This window comes from Talpa occidentalis, unplaced genomic scaffold, assembly GCF_014898055.3.
Source record: "Talpa occidentalis isolate TD23 unplaced genomic scaffold, MPIMG_talOcc4v2.1 talOcc4.15, whole genome shotgun sequence".
Classification (NCBI taxonomy): domain Eukaryota; kingdom Metazoa; phylum Chordata; class Mammalia; order Eulipotyphla; family Talpidae; genus Talpa; species Talpa occidentalis.
Genome location: NW_023601543.1, coordinates 40,667,895 through 40,687,319, shown reverse-complemented (window position 1 = coordinate 40,687,319; position 19,425 = coordinate 40,667,895).

Here is a 19,425-nt window from a genome sequence, read left to right as displayed (position 1 = left end):
CTCTTAGATAAGAGGGTGAACTTACTGGGAAGTACCCCTCTCTCAGGTATTTTGTGTTTGGTGAGGTTCTTCCTCCTGTACAGGCTTTGGGTTGACTTACAGGAACTGTGCACATCTGCTGCTGCCTTCTATTCATGCCATTATTAAATGACCTCTATACATAACATTTTTACAAAACTCTCACCCTCATGATCATTAACACCTCTAAATCCTGCTAAATCCAAAAGTCAAATGTCTATTCTCATATTATTTAACCTCATGCCATTTATCATCTACCCTTTATAAGTCACATTATAATGCTTTCAGGAAAACACATTTCTTGATTTTCTTTTCTTGACACCTTTCCAAGTTATTGTTTTTAAATTTCACTTTACATATTTTATATCATTTTTCATTTTTGTACAATGTCTGCATTTTCATCTCAGTTAGAGTTCCCATCAAATTCCCACCACCCATTCACCTGTGAACTACCATCATAGTCCCTTGTTTTCCTCCCACCCTTGTTTTGATCCTACTCCCTTCTCCCACCCCTGCAGAATGTCTCTGGTTTATAGTTACCTGTTGATTTTTTTACTTTATTGTAATTATTATGATTCCTTATTTGGCTCCTCTACATTCCTCCTATAAGTGAAACCATCTGATAATATTCTTTTTCTTTCTGGCTCCTTTCACTGAGCAAGATCCCTTTCAGCTCCATCCATGTTGCTGCAAATGGCATGAGTTTATCTTTTTGAGTGCTGCATAATATTCCACTATATATATATATATATATATATATATATATATATATATATATATATATATATACAACATCCTCTTAATTCAGTTATCTATTTTTGGGCATTTGGGTTTTTTCCATAGCTTAGCTATTGTAAATGGTGCTGGAATTAACATAAGGGTGCAGGTGTCCTTTTGGATTAATGTTTTTGTGTCCTTTGGGTAGATACCTGGGAGTAGAATTGCTGGATCATATGGAAGCTCCATTTTCTGCAGTTTGAGGAACCTCCAAACAGCTTTCCATAGTGGCTGGATGTTTTCATTCCTACCAGCAGTGTACAAGAGTACCTTTTTCACCACATTCTCACCAACATTTGTTGTTGTTAGTTTCATTTTTTTTTTTAATATGTGCCATTCTCATCGGTGTAAGATGCTATGTCATTGTGGGTTTGATTTGCATTTCCTTGATTACAAGTGACATACAATTTTTCATATACCTGTTGGCCATTTGCATTTCTTCTTTGGAGAAGTTTCTTTTTAACTCTTCTGCCCATTTTTTGACTAGGTTATTTACTTTGTTTTTGTTGAGTCTCATCAGCTCTTTGTAGATTTTTGTGATGAGTCCCTTGTCATTAGCATTGTGTTCAAAAACTTTCACCTATCACTGCAGTGTCTATTTTGGTTAATTTCTCTTTTGCTGTACATAAACCCTTTAATTTGATGTAGTCCCAGCTGTTTATCATTTCCTTCACTGTCTTTGCTTTGGGTGATGTGTCTTTAAAGATGTTACTGCGGTGTATATCATGTAGTGTTTTACCTATATTTTCTTCTATATATTTTATGGTTCAGTTCTTACATCTAGTTCTTTAATCCATTTTGAGTTTTTTTTGTGCATGGTGTGCGTTAGTAATCAAGTTTCATTATTTTGCATGTAGCAGCTCAGTTCTCCCACCACCATTTATTGAACAAACTTTGTTTTCTCCTTTGCATATTCTTTGAGGCTTTGTCAAAGATTAGTTAACCATAAATCTGTGGGTTTATTTCTGTGGTTTTTATTCAGTTCCATAGTTCCATTTGTCTGTGTGTCTGTTCTTGTGCCTGTACCATGCAGTTTTTATTATTATGGCTCTGTAGTATAGTTTGAAGTCTGTGAGTGTGCTACCTCCATTCTTTTGTTTTGTTTTTTGTTTTTTTCAGGAGAACTTTAGCTATCCGGGTTATTTTTTGTAGCTCCATATGAATTTCATCAATATTTGTTCCAATCTATTTGAAGAATGTCATTGGAATTTTTATTGGAATAACATTGAATCTGTAAATTGCTTTTGGTAGGATGGCCATTTTGATAATGTTAATTCTTCCAGTCCATGTGCAGGGGAGGTATTTCCATTTCTTTGTGTCTCCTTCTATTGCTTTTAACAGTGTTTTATGGTTTTCTTTGTATATGTCCTTTACCTCTTTTGTTAGTTTTATTCCCAAGTATTTGATTTTTTTTGTTTCGATTATGAAAGGGATGTTTTTCTTGATTTCTTCTTCAAATTTATTGTTTGCCTATAGGAAAGGTACTGATTTTTGTTTGTTGATTTTGTATCCTACTTTACCTAACTGGTTGATTAATTTGTTCAGTTTTTCTGTGGAGTTTTTGGAATTCTCTATGTATATTATCATATCATCTGTGAATTGTTATAGTTTTACTTCTTTCCCTATTTGGATTCCTTGTATATCTTTCTCTTGTCTTTTTGCTCTGGATAGGACTTTCAGTATTATATTAAAAGCAGTGGTGAAAGTGGACATCCTCATCTTGTTCCAGATCTTAATGGAAATGCTTTTAACTTTTCATCATTGTGAATGATATTGGCTATGGTCTTGTCATATATGGCCTTTATGATGTTGAGGTATGTTCTTTATATCCCAAGAATTTTGAGGGACTTTATCATAAATAGATATTGAACTTTATTGAATGCTTTCTCAGCAACAATGTATATTATCATATGGTTTTCATTTTTTCTTTTTGTTGATGTATTGGATTACATAGATTGATTTTCAGATGTTGACCCATACTTATGTCTCTGGAATAAATCCCAATTATTTATGGTGAATTATCTTATTGATGCATTGCTGTATTCTGTTGGCTAAGATTTTATTGAGGATTTTTGCCTCAGTGTTCATTAGACATAGGGTCCTGTAGTTTTCTTTCTTTTGTGTTGCCCTTGTTTGGTTTTGGTATTAGTGTAATTTTGGTGTCATAGAATGTGTTTGATATTAACCCTTCCTTCTCAATTTTTTTAAAGAATTTGTGCAGGATGGACACTTGTTTGTTTCTGAACGTTTGGTAGAATTCATTTGTACCTCCATCTGGTTCTGGGCTTTTGTTTTTGGAGAGGGTTTTGATTACCATTTCAATTTCCCTGCTTGTAATTGATTTGTTTAGGTGTTGCATTTCTTCTTTATCTAGCATTGGTTGATTGTAAAGTTGTAGGAATTTGTCCATTTCTTCTAGATTGTTGAACTTGTTTGCATATAACTGTTCGTAGTAGTTTCTGATTATTCGTTTGATTTCTGCTGTGTCTGTTGTGATTTCTCCTCTCTCATTTGTGACCCTATTTATCTGTGTCTTCTCCCATTTTTGGTTTGACTCTATTTCATTTATTTCTGCTTTGATCATTATTGTTTCCTTTCTTCTACTGTTTTTTTTTTTTTTTGTTGTTGTTGTAGTTCTTTTTTTCCTGTTCTTTAAGGTGGGAGATTAGGTTGTTTCTTTGTGATCTTTCTTATTTCTTGATGTGAGCCTATATTGATATGTTCTTTCCTGTTTTAACTACTTTTGCTGTGTTCCATATGTTCTGGAGTGTTGTGTCCTCATTATCATTCATCTCAAGGTATTTTTTTTAATTTCTTCTTTGATATCCTCATTGATACAATGGTCTTCCAGTAGTGTGGGTTTCAATGTCCATGAGGTAGGAGGGTTCCTTGCCTTCTTTTTTATGTTTTATTTCAGTTTGATGCCTTCATAGTCAAAGAAAAGAGTTGGTATGATCTGAATCTTTGTGTGTCTGTTGATGTTTGTTGATTCAGGTACACTTCAGGTACACTGAAGCATTGAGTATTTCCATGAAGAAGAAGGCTGATATGTTTATCTTAAAAGGTCTGGTCTCAGTGGCAGACTTCTAATTTAATACACAATGGGACCATTTGCAATTGTCTTGTGTCCCAGTTTGTGATGGATCTTGGATAATGATCCACGTGTGCTTGAGAAAAATTTGTACTCAGATTTTTGGGGGTGCAGTATTCTGTAGATGTCTCGACACCTTTTCTGTCTCTACCAAATTTCTAAATATTGCTTGTCCTCAGGACCCTACTTTTGGATCTCTTCTCTTTACAAATTCTTGATTCATTTTCCTTATTTAAAAACTATTCCTGCACAGATAACTTTAACTTTATCTTCATTTCAGACCTCTGGAAACCAAATGTGTATGCATAACTAGTAGTTGATATCTTCTATTAAGTTTCTCAGTCCAAAAGTAGATTTTTTTTTTAATTGTTGTTTCCCCAAATCTTGTTTTGCCTCAAAATGTAAGAAACTGTACTTTGATCAGTTTTTTTTTTTAAAAAAGACTTATTTATTTATGCCTATAAGAGCTGGGGTACAGGCCAGAGATGTGGGGTATGAGAAGATTCATCAGAGACAGAGTGGGGAACAGAACAGGCAGATTGAACAAAGTACACTGCTGAGGGGAGCAGCAGGAGAGTCAGGAGAGGTCTGCTGCACCATGCGGGTTGCTGCCTGGCCACCTGGGGACTGAACTCCTGATGCAGAGGCTGCAAATTTCTTCAGAGTGTGGTGCTCTATCCCTTGTGCCACCAGGGAGACCCCGATCAGATTTTGTGATGCTAGATTACATCAAAGGGCCTGGCACCACATACTCAATAACTTTTATTTTGTTGAGATTTTTACATTGGTTGATGTGCTATATATTGAATTATATTATTCATATTTGAGTTCAGAACCAAGTATACATTTTTTTAAAATCACTGAAATTCCATTTGCAAATCTATATGTAATATATTTTCAGAGCTATTTATTCCATATGCTTCTTATGTATTTATATTGAAGTCATCAATATGTGATTTATCTGAGTCACATAACCATTTAATATTTTTCTTTCTTAAAGAAAATTAATATTAATTTTCCCAAAGCTGTCAATTTAAAATTAAGTTTTGAATTAGTTTTTAAAAAACAAATCTCAAAATTTAGAGAATATAAGGCATATGTAATTATGAAACACATTAAGACATTTCCATAGTATAGCTATTAGTGTTTAACTGTTTAAAACATATTTTAATCATTATAAGCCATATGTCACAATGCCATTGTTGATCTTTATTTCTTAAGAATTAACACATATTCATTGAAATTAGTTTTTCACAACAAAAATTTGCTTGAAATATTGCAATCCAAGTAAGAAAAATGCAATCTCTTAACCACAAAGTGAGAGACAGTTTCAAAAGGCATAGATGGACTCACTGTGACTAAGTTCCTATGGCCTAGCAGGGCCACTGAAGCATTCAGGTACACTTCAGGAACACTGAAGTATTGAGTATTTCCATGAAGAAGAAGGCTGATATGTTTTTCTTAAAAGGTCTTGTCTCAGTGGCAGACTTCTAATTTAATACACAATGGGACCGATTGCAATACTTTCCAAAGACCCAGGACCTGGTATTAGCAATCTTCATGTTCTTCTTCTGACTTGTTTTAAGTTAATGGTGTCTCCCAAATAGGAGATTGTGCACACAGTCAGTGCTGTGTGTGTGTGTGTGTGTGTGGCTGTCTGGTTAAGGTGGCCAGTGGAGCTTCATTTGCATGTCCTACATGATTATCACTGCCAGAATCCCAGGGCATAGCATAAAGGCAGCTGAATAAAATGCTCACACTTGCCCTTAAATAGACACTTTTGCTTCTTTTAATAACATGCCTCTAATTTAACACATATCAAGGGCAGGGCTGCAATCATCTCTGGAGACCAGAGAAACTAGTGGAGTCTAACTTTGAACTCTCCCTTTCCCCACAATAATATTTCTATTAATGTTTTTGCTCACACCTGGCACACCAGGTGTCGTGACTGCTGCCCAGAGGATATATCTATTGATACCTTACCCCTGGTAGTGAACAGCCTTGTGTTAACAAGTTTAACAGGATGGTAACAATCAAAGAAATAGTTTTTAATTACCTATGGGCTCAGGGTTCTAATGATAAGTGACTTACCTGACTATGCTCACAATAATGGTAAAAAAGACACTTACTGAGGTCGGGGGAACAATGCATGAATAATGTGATGATTTTAAGGAGATAGTAAATGTAGGAAAGTAACAAAAAGAAATCATGGACCTAAAGAATACAACATTTGAATTAAAAAAACAACAGAATACTTCAGCATTAAACTAGATAAAATGAAAGAATAAATGTGAGAAACTGAGGCCAGAGTACCGGAATTGATCTAATCAAAGGAGTGAAAGGGAAACAAAATAATTGTAAAGAGTAAAGACAGTGTAAGGAACTTTTAGGAAATCAAACAAACCAGCATTTGCATTATAGGTGTATCAGAAAGAGAAACTAGATAATGCCACAAAAGAAAAAAAAAAATATTTGAAGAAATAATGGCTGACAAACTGCCCATACTGAGGATGAAAACATACATTAAAATCCAGGAAATTCAAAGGGTTTCAAATAAGGGGTCAAAAGAGATCCACGTCAAGATACATTATAATTAAAATCTAGCAGGGCCTCCCCGGTGGCGCAGCGGTTGAGCGCTGGGTTGCGAAGCTGCCCGCAGCCTCTGCAGCGCCGGTTCGATCCCCGGCTGCTCCCCGGCCACCGGCGAGGGTCCCACATGGCGCGCAGACCTCTCCTGCCGCCCGCTGCTCCCCTCAGCAGTGTACTTCGGTCCTTCTGCCTGCTCTGCTCCCCGTTCTGGCTCTGGTGAATTCTCTCACCCTCCCGCACTTCTGACTGTACCCAGTGCTTGTATAAATAAATAAAAATAAATCTTAAAAAAATAATTAAAATCTAGCAGAGAATCTTAAAAGCAGCAAAAGAATAACGTGTTACATAAAAGGGAACTTGAATAAGACTATCAGCAGATTTTTCAGCAGACATATTGTAAGCCAGGAAGGAGTTGTCCTTTAGATTAAAGAGCTGATAGAAAAAAAAAGCAAAACGTTTATAATCTATCCAGTGAAGTTGACCTTCAGAAATAAAGGAGAGAACATATAAAGAAATCACATGAATCAATTAAGAAATTGAATTAAGAACTCAATTAAGAAATTCTTAATTATATCAATTAAGAAATATGATATAAATTTGAGCAGAAGATATTTTTTCAAAGAAGACTTACAAAAAACAATGACCAACTATTTAAGGAAAATATATTCAATACCACTAATTATTATAGTAAAGCAAATAAATATCAAAACAAAATATCAACTCATACCTGTTAGAATAGTTTTTATCAAAAAAAACGCAAGAAATTGTTGCAAGGATCTGAAGGTAAGTTAATAGAGCACAAAACTTTTGTGCTGTTGGTGAGAATGTAAATAAGTATGACCACTATGGGGAGCAGTATGTAGATTCATCAAAAATATAAAATAAGTCCTACTACAGAACCAGTAATTCCATTCATTTATATTTATATGAAGGAAATATATATATATATATATATATATATATATATATATGTATATACACACACACTCACACAAACACAGATATTATACAGTAGCAATGGAAACCTTGTTTCTTCTGACAACATAGATGAACTTGGACTTTCAGGGCATTATGCTAAGTGAAATTAAACAGAGAAATATATTGTATGTTCTCACTAGTTTGTGAAATCTAAAAATAAATTTCATGGATTCATAGGACAGATTGTTGGTTTCTAAGGGTGATGGGGGAAATGGGTGAAGAAATTCATATAGCAAATTTTCTCAATTTATAGCAAATATTTCCTGGGGATATCATTTAAAATATAGTGACTATAGTTAGCAACACTACTGAATATTTGAATGTTGTTAAGGGAGTTTGATCTTAAAAATTTTCTTAACAAGAAAACTTTTAACTATGTTTGGCCACAGATATTATCCAAACCTATTGTGGTAAGACTTCACATTATATCCATATGTCAAATCACCACGTGGTACACATTATTACCTGTGCTCAGTATTCCACATCCAAGCTAAGAGAAATCTTGTCCCCTGCTCCTGTTCTCACAATTTTCTAGATGAATAAACCATTTTTTTCTAAATCATTGAGTTAGATTAGAATGAATTTTCCCAGAGTTCAAAAGGCTTGTAAGATAGATAAGGCAGAAGAGGACATAAGCAAAAAACAAAGCCACCAACAAAATAGGTAAGAGATGTGACATAGGGGATTTCTTAAGTAGCAGCATCATGCCCAGTTTTCATACTATGGACTTATAGGAAATGGTTGGGCAATGTTTGTGGCATTGGATGCTGAGTGCTAAAAAATAGGGAATTTGAGTTTGTTTTAGTTTTTTTCTCCCAATTTTTTTTCAAATTTTATTATTCCATGCCTAGATAAATTATATCATTTCAAAATTTACCTTTCAAAACACATTCTTTTACAAGTGATCATGAAAAAAATTATACTGAATTCTTGAAAAATTACACAAGATGTATAATCATTTTATTGTATTGTTGAATTTGTTTTGCTAGGATAGTGTTGAGGATATTTGCATCTAACTTTATCAGGAATATTGTTGTATAATTTTATTTTTTGGGAAGTCATTGTCAAATTTTGGTATCAGAGTATTGTTGACCTAATAAAATATGTTTGGAAGCATTCTCTTTCCTCAAATTGTTGAAAGAGATTGAGAAAGATAGGAAGTAGTTTGTCTTTGAAGGTTTTGTAGAACTCACTAGGTTTTTGTGTTTTGGGGAGACGTTTGATTGCTTGCAATTGGTCTGTTTAGGTTTATTATTCATTCCTAATTGAGTCTCAGAAGGATGTATACTTCTAGGAAATTGTTCATTTCTTGTAAGTTATTCAATATATTAACATATAGTTGTTCATAGCAGTTTCGTATTATCTCATGTAGTTCTGATTCTATTTATTAGTTTTTCCACCCTTTTGTGAGCCTAGTAGAGGTTTGTCTATTTTTTTCAAAGACTAGTTACATCATCACCAGGTAGGGTTTACTCCAGGGACACAAGGATTATTCAATATGTGCAAATTGTTCAATGTAATTCACCACATCAACAAAAGGAAAGATAAAAATCATGTAAACAAATGTATAGAAAGCATTTGACAAATTCAACATCCATAATAAAGGTCATTCAGCACTTAATAAAGGTCATATATGACATAAACAAGGCTAACATCATAATAAATGGTGAAAAAAATGAAGTTTTATCTCGAAGATCAGGTACAAGACAAGAAAGTCCACTTTCACCACTACTCTACAACATATTATTAGTAGTCCTAGCTGGAGTAAACCTGCAAAAGAATGATATAAAAGGATATAAATTTGGAAATAATAAGTAAACTGTAACCATTTACAGAGAACATGGTAATAATATACATATAAAACCATAAGACAATAGTAAAACATTTCTTGTAGAAAAAATAAATCAATACAGTAATGTGTCAGATTACAATATTTATTTACAAAAATCAGTTGCATACCTATATGCAAACAACAAACTAGAAGAGAAAGAAATCAAGAAAATAATCTCATTTACTATAACATTATTTTTTTCAATATCTAGGAATAAAATTTAAAAAATGAGGTGAAAGACCTCTACAATGAAAACTATGAGACATTGTTAAAAGGAGAACACAAAAATAACTAAATAAATACATGAATTAAATAAATAAATATATTCAATGGTCATAGTTAGAAAGAATTATCATTATTAAAATGACCATCTTATCCAAAACAACATACAGATTGAATGCAACCATTAGCAAATTTTCAATGGCATTCTCCAAAGAAATAGAACAGACATTACTGAATTTTTTATATGAAACACAGAAGACCCCAAATAGCCCAAAAAATACTGACCAAAAAAAAAAAAAAATGCGGCCAATGGATGAATCTCATACCCAAAGTATACTTAAAAGCTATAATAATCGATAGACTATGGTAGTGGGATAAATACAGATACAGACAAGTGGACTAGAATTCAATTTCTAGAAATAAACCCACATTGATATGGACAGTTAATCTATGACGAAAGTGTCAAGAGTATACACCATGAAAAGAGAAATCTCTTCAACAAATGGTGCTGGGAAAACTGACAGCCACCTACAAAAGAGTTAAACTAGACTACTACCTCACACCACATACAAAAATTGACTCAAAGTGTATTAATGGTTGAATCTATGATGTGAAAACCAAAAAAATACATGGACGAAAACATAAGGAAAACACTTCATGGCACTGACTTCATAGATGCATTTTGGGGCTTGACTCCACCATGAGTTAACTAACTAAAAGCAAAAATAAACAAATGGGACTACATCATACTCAAAAACTTGTTCACAAAAAAAAAGAAAATATGTCTTTAAAATGAAAAGATACCCGGGCCTCCCGGGTGGCTCAGCAGTTGAGTGCTGGGTTGTGAAGCTGCCCGCAGTCTCTGCAGCACTGGTTCGATCCCCGGCTGCTCCCCGGCCACCGGAGGAGGGTCCCACATGGCGCGCAGACCTCTCCTGCTGCCCACTGCTCCCCTCAGCAGTGTACTTCGGTCCTTCTGCCTGCTCTGCTCCCCGCTCTGGCTCTGGTGGATTCTCTCACCCTCCAGCGCTACTGTCTATACCCAGTGCTTGTATAAATAAATAAAAAATAAATAAATCTTTTAAAAAAATAAATAAAATGAAAAGATACCCTACTGAATGGGAGAAATGTTTACACATCATACTTCTGGCAAGTGATATATATCCAGATCTACAAAGAAACCATACAACTCAACAACAACAATAATTACCAATCAATAAATGGACACTCTTTAAAATACACATGGATGACTAAGAGGCACAAGAAAAAATGTTCAATATCACTTATCATCAGGAAAATGCAAATCAAAACCACAATGAGATATATCTCACAACTATGAGAATGGCCCACATCCAAAAGAGCAGAAACAAGTGCTAGTGAGAATGTGCAGGAAAAGGGACACTTGTACACTAGCAGTGAGAGTATAGTATGGTTCAACCCCCATGGAAAAAATATGGAAGTTTTGCAAAATTTTAAAAATAGATTTCTTATATAATCAGCAATTCTACTCATAGGTATCTACCCAAAGTATACAAAAACATTAATTCAAAGGGGTGTTATGGTGAATGAAATATGTCGAAAGGAGCAAGATAAATACCTGATGTGTTTACATACATGTAAAACAAAACAAAACAAAAGCAAACCCTAGCAATCTACTCTTTAAAATTGAAGCTACCAGAAATTAGGGACTATGTGGATAGCAAATGGGGTATGGTGGTGGAAGACGAGATGTTCCTTAGTTTGGGGTATGGTGGGGTACCTTATATCTGAAGAGATATGAGGCTATACATGAGAATCACATACAGTTGTAAACCAAAACCTCAGTAAATAAGAGAAAAATCACACTAAGATGCAAACTATGGATAGTACCATAGCATATTTCTTTTGTTAATTGCACCTGAACTTTAAGAGACAGAATGGAAGAGCACATTTTAATGTTGGTATTTCACAAACAGAGAGAAGTTATTTTCTCCAATGTTCTTCATATCATATCTAATATTCTTAAGACCAATCCTGTCTTCCCATAAATTTGTCACCTTGGATTTTACTGCAATACTTTCAAACCCTGTAATGGTACATAAATTTGATAGAGTGAAGTCTCACCTAATTGATATGTTCAAGATTGATTTTATGTTGTTGAACTCTATGTTGCACTCTTAAACTCCCCACGTTTTCCCCTTAGCACTCATTCATTAATTTTCTTAATAAAATTAAAGAAAATACCATTCACAGTAACTCTCACTTATGAGTATATGTATTTGATATGTTTTATATGTCTCAGGACATAATTATTCACAAATTGGTAATTAATAGATGTTTACTAAATGAACACTAAAACAAAAATATTATGGCCATTTTAAGCTACTTGACTTTTAGGCCACTTAAGGACAATGTTCAATTGTTCTTCTTAATTTACTGGATCATGCCCTAAACCACTTGCTAGCCTTCTCCTGACCTGTCTCTACTCTCAAATGTTATTGCTGGGATGACTGAAAACCGCTTATCTTTGACACATGACTGGGAATTCCATTGCTGAGGGAAAGGGATACTCCAAGCCACAGATTCTGGTAAAAGCAACAGAGTATTTAGTATATGCTCAAGTTCTCCCTTACTCCAAAATCCTTATTGACAACTCTAGATTTATTTCACAGATTTCTGTCTCTTTTAGTGAATTTTTAAAATTGTTTTTATGAGAAAGAATGTACTTGAATAGACAGTCCCATGTTTCCATCTATATGAAATAATTTTTCTTTCATGGATTTCCTATCAAGTCTTTGAAATACATAATAAAATTTACAACAAAGATGTTTTTTATTTTTATTTTATTACCGTGGTATTAATAATTTGGTGCTATTATTTACAATCAATTAGTCAAGAATTATAGTAATATAATTATACTGTTATAAAACTCAATTATTTCCCTTTTTAAAGTAAAAACATTTCTAATACAAAACATTATTATATGTTTCATAAAGGCTGTTATATCTAGGGCAACTCAATATTTAGTTACTGAGACATATGAAATCTACTTTAATATGACACAATTGGGGATTAGGAAGTTATATTTTACCAAATATTCCTGCTAGCATAGATTTACCATATATAACAGTGATTCAATATTTTGGAAGGCTCTTGAAAAACCATCATTATTAGAAACAACTCTGTCTATACTGTGGATATGTAGAAGTGCTGGCTAATGGAGAAGCTCTAGGGTAAAGGACTATAGGTGCTTTGATGTTGGGTATGGTATTGTGGCATACACCTGAGAGGTGTGGACCTATTCCTTTAAATCATATACAGTGTTGTAAACCAATGTTACTTCAATAAAAAATAATAGGGAGGCTTTATGGATTCTAATAGGAAATTTATTGCAAATTAGAGAAGATGAACTACCAATACTTATTCACCTATACTACTAGTGATATAGAGAGGGCCTGGATCTACACAAAATATATAATTCCAACATATTATATATATCTTGGATGCATTTCTTATTCATATTGTTTCTCTGTGATTTGAACAAGGAAACTTATAAGTGAAAATGCTAAATATAAGCTGAAGTTTTTATTTGATATAGCAAGAAAAAAATAAGAATTTCCATGTTCATTTTCCTGGGTTCATACACTATTTGAAATATTTAAATTCAGACAAAATTTATTGAATACCTACTTAGTGTGAGAAAATGAACTGTGCTAATATACCAGAAATGGATAGACTAATTTAGTAAATATTTATTTTGTTATGGACAATATTTTAAGCAGAGTACAGAAATAAGTCATCTAGTAGCATCAGTTTTGATTTGTAGAGACGAAACTTCACCATGCTACTACCAAAATTACTCTAAACTTTTCCTTAATATGGAACAATTGGGTCACTGTTCATTCTAGAAAAATAAATGCTTTAAAGTGCACTCTGGTATGGGCCTCCCTGGTGGCGCAAGGGGTTTAGACGCAACTTACGAAGCTAACAGCAGCCACTGCAGCATGAGTTCGATCCCCAGCCATTGAGCAACCCACATGGTGCAGCAGACCTCTCCTGACTCACCTGCTGCTCCCCTCAGCAGTGTATTTCAGTCAATCTGCCGTTCTGTTCCCCACTCTGTCTCTGGTGAATCCTCTCACACCCCTGCACCTCTGGCCTATACCCCAGCTCTTGTATACATAAAAAATAAATAAATCTTTAAAAATAAGTGCACTCTGGCAGGTATGTGTGTGTGTGTGTGTATATATATATATATATATATATATATATATATATATATATATATATCTTAAGGTATATATCAGAGGCAAATGAAACAGGAGTTGTAAGGTTCTGTGGTATTTTAATGAATAGGTACTTAATTAAATTGAGGTGTTCAGTTGTAAAACTACCTTATTCTAAAAAAGTGCATAGTTCTAGAATTCAAAGAGAACATTTAAATAATTAATTTTCTTCTAAAATAGAGGGATTGTGGCTGCGAAGAAAGTATATACATAAAACACACAGAATGTGAGAAAATATTTGCTAATCATATTCTTGAAAAGAACCTGAATTTAATAATATGTACTAAACACAATTCAACCATAATAAAACAAATAAATTCAATTAAAAAGAGAGAGACAGAACTTGAATGAATATTTCATCATGCATGTATAAATACACACACAAATATCATGAAGATATGATAAACATTAGTCTTCAGGAAATGCAAATCAAAGCTACAAGGAGATATCGTTTCACGGAGAGAATCAGCTATAGATTAGATCTCCCTGCCATACAGTGCCATCCACTGGAAAAGTGGATGACCTGCAACCATATGACACTTGAACGTAAAAATAAACTAATAATGGGAATATGGAAAAATACAATAAATGATGCCTTGAGTCCTTAGGGGAATACTTCACCACAGAGAGAGAACAAACCTCCAGAAACCAACAACAAACATGGAAGATATTTTCTTCCTATCAGATACAGAGTTCAAAATTGTCATGATAAATAAAAGCAAAGAATGTGCAGAAAACACAGAAAAGTTGATCAAAAATATATAAGAATGCTCAGAAAAAATATAAATGTCCTGGGAAATAAATAAAATGTCAAAATTTAAGCTTAAATAAGAAAATAACAGGGATGCAGGATGTATAAAGATCAACAGAGGAGATAAAATTTTTGGAGAAATATATATAAATAGAAAATAATAAATGGAAGATCAAATATGTGACCTCAAAGGTGACAATGTACAAATAATACATATGGAGAAAGAAAAATACAACAAAAATGAGGAAACACTTTGAGAATTATACAAGTACATAAGGAAAGGCAATAAAAGAATAGTGGGTATTTCAGAAAAGGAAGAAAGAGAGACAGGGAAAGAGAACTTATTTAAATAAATAACAGAGGAAAACTACCAAAACATGAAGGAACTAAATATACAAGTCCATGAAGGTAAAATAACATGTGGGCAATTAATGTAATGAAGCATATACCAAGAAATTTCCAAAGTTCAGGAAAAATAAACAATATTGAACTGGTTAGGTGGAAGAGGCAGATAACATATAAAGGAACTCCAATCTGGTTTACATCTGATTTCCCTGAAGAAACACTACAAGCAAGGAAATAAAGGATTGATGTAATCAAAATAATTGAAGATCAAAATTTCCAGCTAAAAATATTCTATCCTTCAAGGATCTCCTTCAAATGTGAAGGAGAAATAATGGCCTTTTCAGTCAAATAGATTGTGAAAGGATTAAGTAACTCTAGAATCCCGACCATGAAATGTTGAAATTATCACTGATGTCTGAATCAAAGAGAAAGATATCCACAAAAAATTAGATAGAGCCACAAACTTAAAGACAAAATGGCTCAGGGGAAAATGTTGAAAAGCAATCCTACAAAAAATGGACCCTAAGGAAAGCAGGGCCAATATATTATATTAGATAAAATAATTTCCCCTAGAAAAGGTAATAAAAGACAGTGAGGTTACTGTATAATGGCTGAGGGAATAATAATACATCAGAAGACATAACATTTAATGTACACAGAATGTACACTCAACAAGTACAGGAGCTTCAAGATTCCTATGTCAATTGATGTCGAATCTGAAAATAGACATTGGGAAAACACAATTGTTGGGGTCTAAACCAATCCATCTTAATCAATGGACAGATAAACCAGACAATATAAATAAAGACACAATAGCCTTAGACAAAGAATTAAACCATGTGGTCCTAATAGACAGTTAAGGGCACTGCAATCATAACATGCTGAATACACATTCTCAAGTACACAAGGGACATTGTCTGGGAATCACCATGTGGTGGGTTACAAAACAAGTATCAATAAAATCAATAAGATTGAGAGCATATCAACTATATATATTTTCTAATAACAAAGTTATCAAAATAAAATCAATCACAAGATGCAGGAAAATCCCAAATATGTGCAGATTCAACAACACACTACTGAATGAATTTTGGGTAAAGGAGGGAATCAAAGAAGAAATTAAACAATACCTAAAGGCACATGAAAATGAGGACACAACCTTCCAGAAATTATGGGACACATTAAGAAACAAGAAAGAATTCAAATAATTTCATCTAAAACCTTAAGGAGTTAGAAAAAGATGAACAAACAAAAGCAAAACCTGGGCCTCCCTGGTGGCACAAGGGGTTAAGATGCCACCCATGAAACTATCCACAGACACTGCAGCATAAGTTTGATACCAGGCCAGGGAGCTACACACATGGCGCAACAGACCTCTCCTGACTCACCCACTGCTCTCCTCAGCAGTGCATTTCAGTCAGTCTGGCTGTTCTGTTCCCCACTCTGTCTCATGAATCCTCTCACCCCTTGCAACTCTGGCCTGTACCCCAGTTCTTGTATGCATAAATAAATAAATCTTTAAAAACAAAACAAAACCAAAACCCAGCAGAAGTAAGGAATTGATATATTAGAGCACAAATAAATGAAAATAAAAAGATATTCCAAAAGATTAATGAAGATTAATAAAAGGCAGCTTGAAAAAATAAACAAAATAACCTTTCATTAGCATCACTATGAAAATAAAGGAGAAAATTCAAATAAGTAGGATCAGAAATGAAAACAGAAATTACAATAGACACTGCAGAAATTCAGAAAATAATGAGACTACTATGAACATTTATATGATAAGTTCAATCTAAGAGATGGACACATTCTCAGAATTACACAACCATCTGAGATTAATAGGAAAAATATAGAAAACTTGAAGAGACATAAGAAAATGTACTGAAACACTAATTAAAACTCTCCCATAATACACATGTTCAGGGCCAGATGGGTTCACAAGTGAGTTCTACCAAGTCTTCAAATTTGAACTTATACCTGTCCTTTTCAAGCTCTTCCAAAAATCTGAGGGTGAAGTAATAGTCAAAATACACTTTATGAGAAACCATTACTATAATACCAAAACCAAAGACAACACAAAAAGAGAAAACTATAGACCTATTTCCCTAATGAAGAACAGATACAAAAATCCTCAATAAAATAGCAAACTGAATTAGTGATGCATACAATAAATTATACACAATGACCAAGTGGAATTTATACCACGGAGGCAATGGTGGTTCAAGACCCAAAAATCAACATAATTCACCACATCAATAAAAATAAATATAAAAATTATATGGTCATATCAATAGATGTAGAAAAAAATTGGATAAAATACAATATGCATCTGTGATAAAAAAAAAAGTTCAAAAAACTGAACATAGATGCAACATACATCAAAGTAATAAAGGACATATATAGCAAACCCAGAGTTATCATCATTTAACTCAAATTTCCGTTGGTGTTAGTAGGCTGTTATGGTCTCCCACCATTTTTCCTCAATGTTTCTTTCCTGTATTGAAAGTAGTTGCCTAATGTATTTTGGTGTTCCTTCTTTTGGTGAGTATATGCTGATGAGTTTTGTCCTTCTGATGTACTCTTCCCTGAATCATTATCTAGTGTCGATACCTTTCTCTTGCTAGCTTATTTTATGCATTTATTTATTTTTTGTTTTGTTTTTAAACATCCTTGTTGATTTTTTAACAAGATAGGATTTCTTACCTCAGGTGTGATCACCATAATTTCCCCACCAACAAAGTGTCCACGTCATCCCTCTCTATGTGTGTCCCCCTTCCCTCTCTATGCTCCACCCCATTCCCTACTCTCCTCCTCCCCTCCTGAGTATTTCAGATCTACTGTTTGCTTTCAAGGGTCAGACTTACAGTTTGTCTTTGGTACTTTGTATCATTTCTCTAGATTCCATAAATAAATGAAACCATCCAGTATTTATGTTTCTCTTTCTGGCTCATGTCCCTTCCAGTTCTATCCATGTTGCTACAATGACATGAGTTTTTCTATTTTAATCATTGAGTAGTATTCCACTGTGTATATGTGCCACATCTTTATCCACTCATCTGTTCTGCAGCATTTAGATTGATGTTTCCAAATCTTGACTTTTGTAAATAATACTGCTATAAACATAGGAGTGCAGGTTTTCTTTCCATTTAGTATTTTTGTGCTGTTTGGATAGCTACCTAGGAGTGGAGTTGCTAGGTCATATGATAAATCCATTTCTAGTCTTTTGAGGAATCTCCACACTTCTTTCCATAGGGCTGGACCAGTGTACATTTCCACCGGCCTTCCTTTGGGTCACATTTGCTTGCTGGATTGTTTCCCAAGTCTTTACCTTGAGCCTATGTTTATCTTTGGAGCTCAGGTGTGTCTCTTGGAGACAGCAGAATATTGGATTCCATTCTTAATTAAACCAGATACTTCGTGTCTTTAAATTGGTGAATTTAATTTATTAACACTTAGAATGACTATTGATAAATGAAAGTTGGTTGTTCCTATTTTGTCTGTAATTTTGAGGTTGTATCTATTTCATTTTCTAGTTCTTTGTGTTTCTGTTTGACTTAGATACTATAGTTCCTTTGTATGTTTCTTGAAGAGTAGTGTATAGTTTTTGCAAACTCCTCAGTTTTTATTTGTCTGGGAATATATTTACTCTTCAGGCAGTATGATTCATGGATATTATATTGCACTAGAAATAAGAAGACATGTTTTTTATAACTAAATTGTATCAGATAATCTTGGGGAAGTCACATTTTCTTTCAGTCAGAGGTTATAGTAGAATTTAGAGTCTGCTGGGTTTGCACTTAAATCACTCCACTTAAAATTATATTGAAGTTCACAAGTTTATAAAAATTTATTTGTAGTGCAGCATTAATTTCTATAATTTCTTAATAACTTTAAATAGAGTATAACTGCTGTTTGGTGCATAGTTCTATGTATTTTATTACATTTATAGATTCTTGCAATCCTTATTATAATCAGGATTCAGAATAGTTCACTTTGCCCCAAACACTCCTATATTTATTTCTGGGCAATAATTGATGTGTTCACTTTCTGTAATTTTAGTTTTATATTTTACAGAAAGTCATATAAATGGAATGGTTTGGTAAATAACCCCTTCAGATCAGTTTGTTCCCCTCTGCATAATGTCTCTCTGATTTATTTATGTCACTGCATGTGTTGGTAATACATTCCTTTTTACTGCTGAGTGATCTTCTGTTTTATGTACCAGTTTGTTTTCCCTTCACCTTTTGACAAACAGTTAAGATGCTTCTCACTTTTGTAAATTTTGAATGGATATTGCTGGAACATAAAATAATTCACTTTAACTTCCTTCATAGAAATACCCCAAGGGCCTCCCCAGGTGGTGCAGGCGGTTGAGTGCAGTGCTGTGAAGCAGTCCGAAGAAGCCTCTACAGTGCTGGTTTGATCCTGGCCTGCGGCGAGGGTCCCACATGGTGTGGCAGACCCCTCCTGTTGGGCCCGCTGCTCCCCTCAGCAGTGTATTTCAATGTCGTCCTGTTCTGTCTCTGGTGATCCTGTCACCCTCCCACAATTCTGG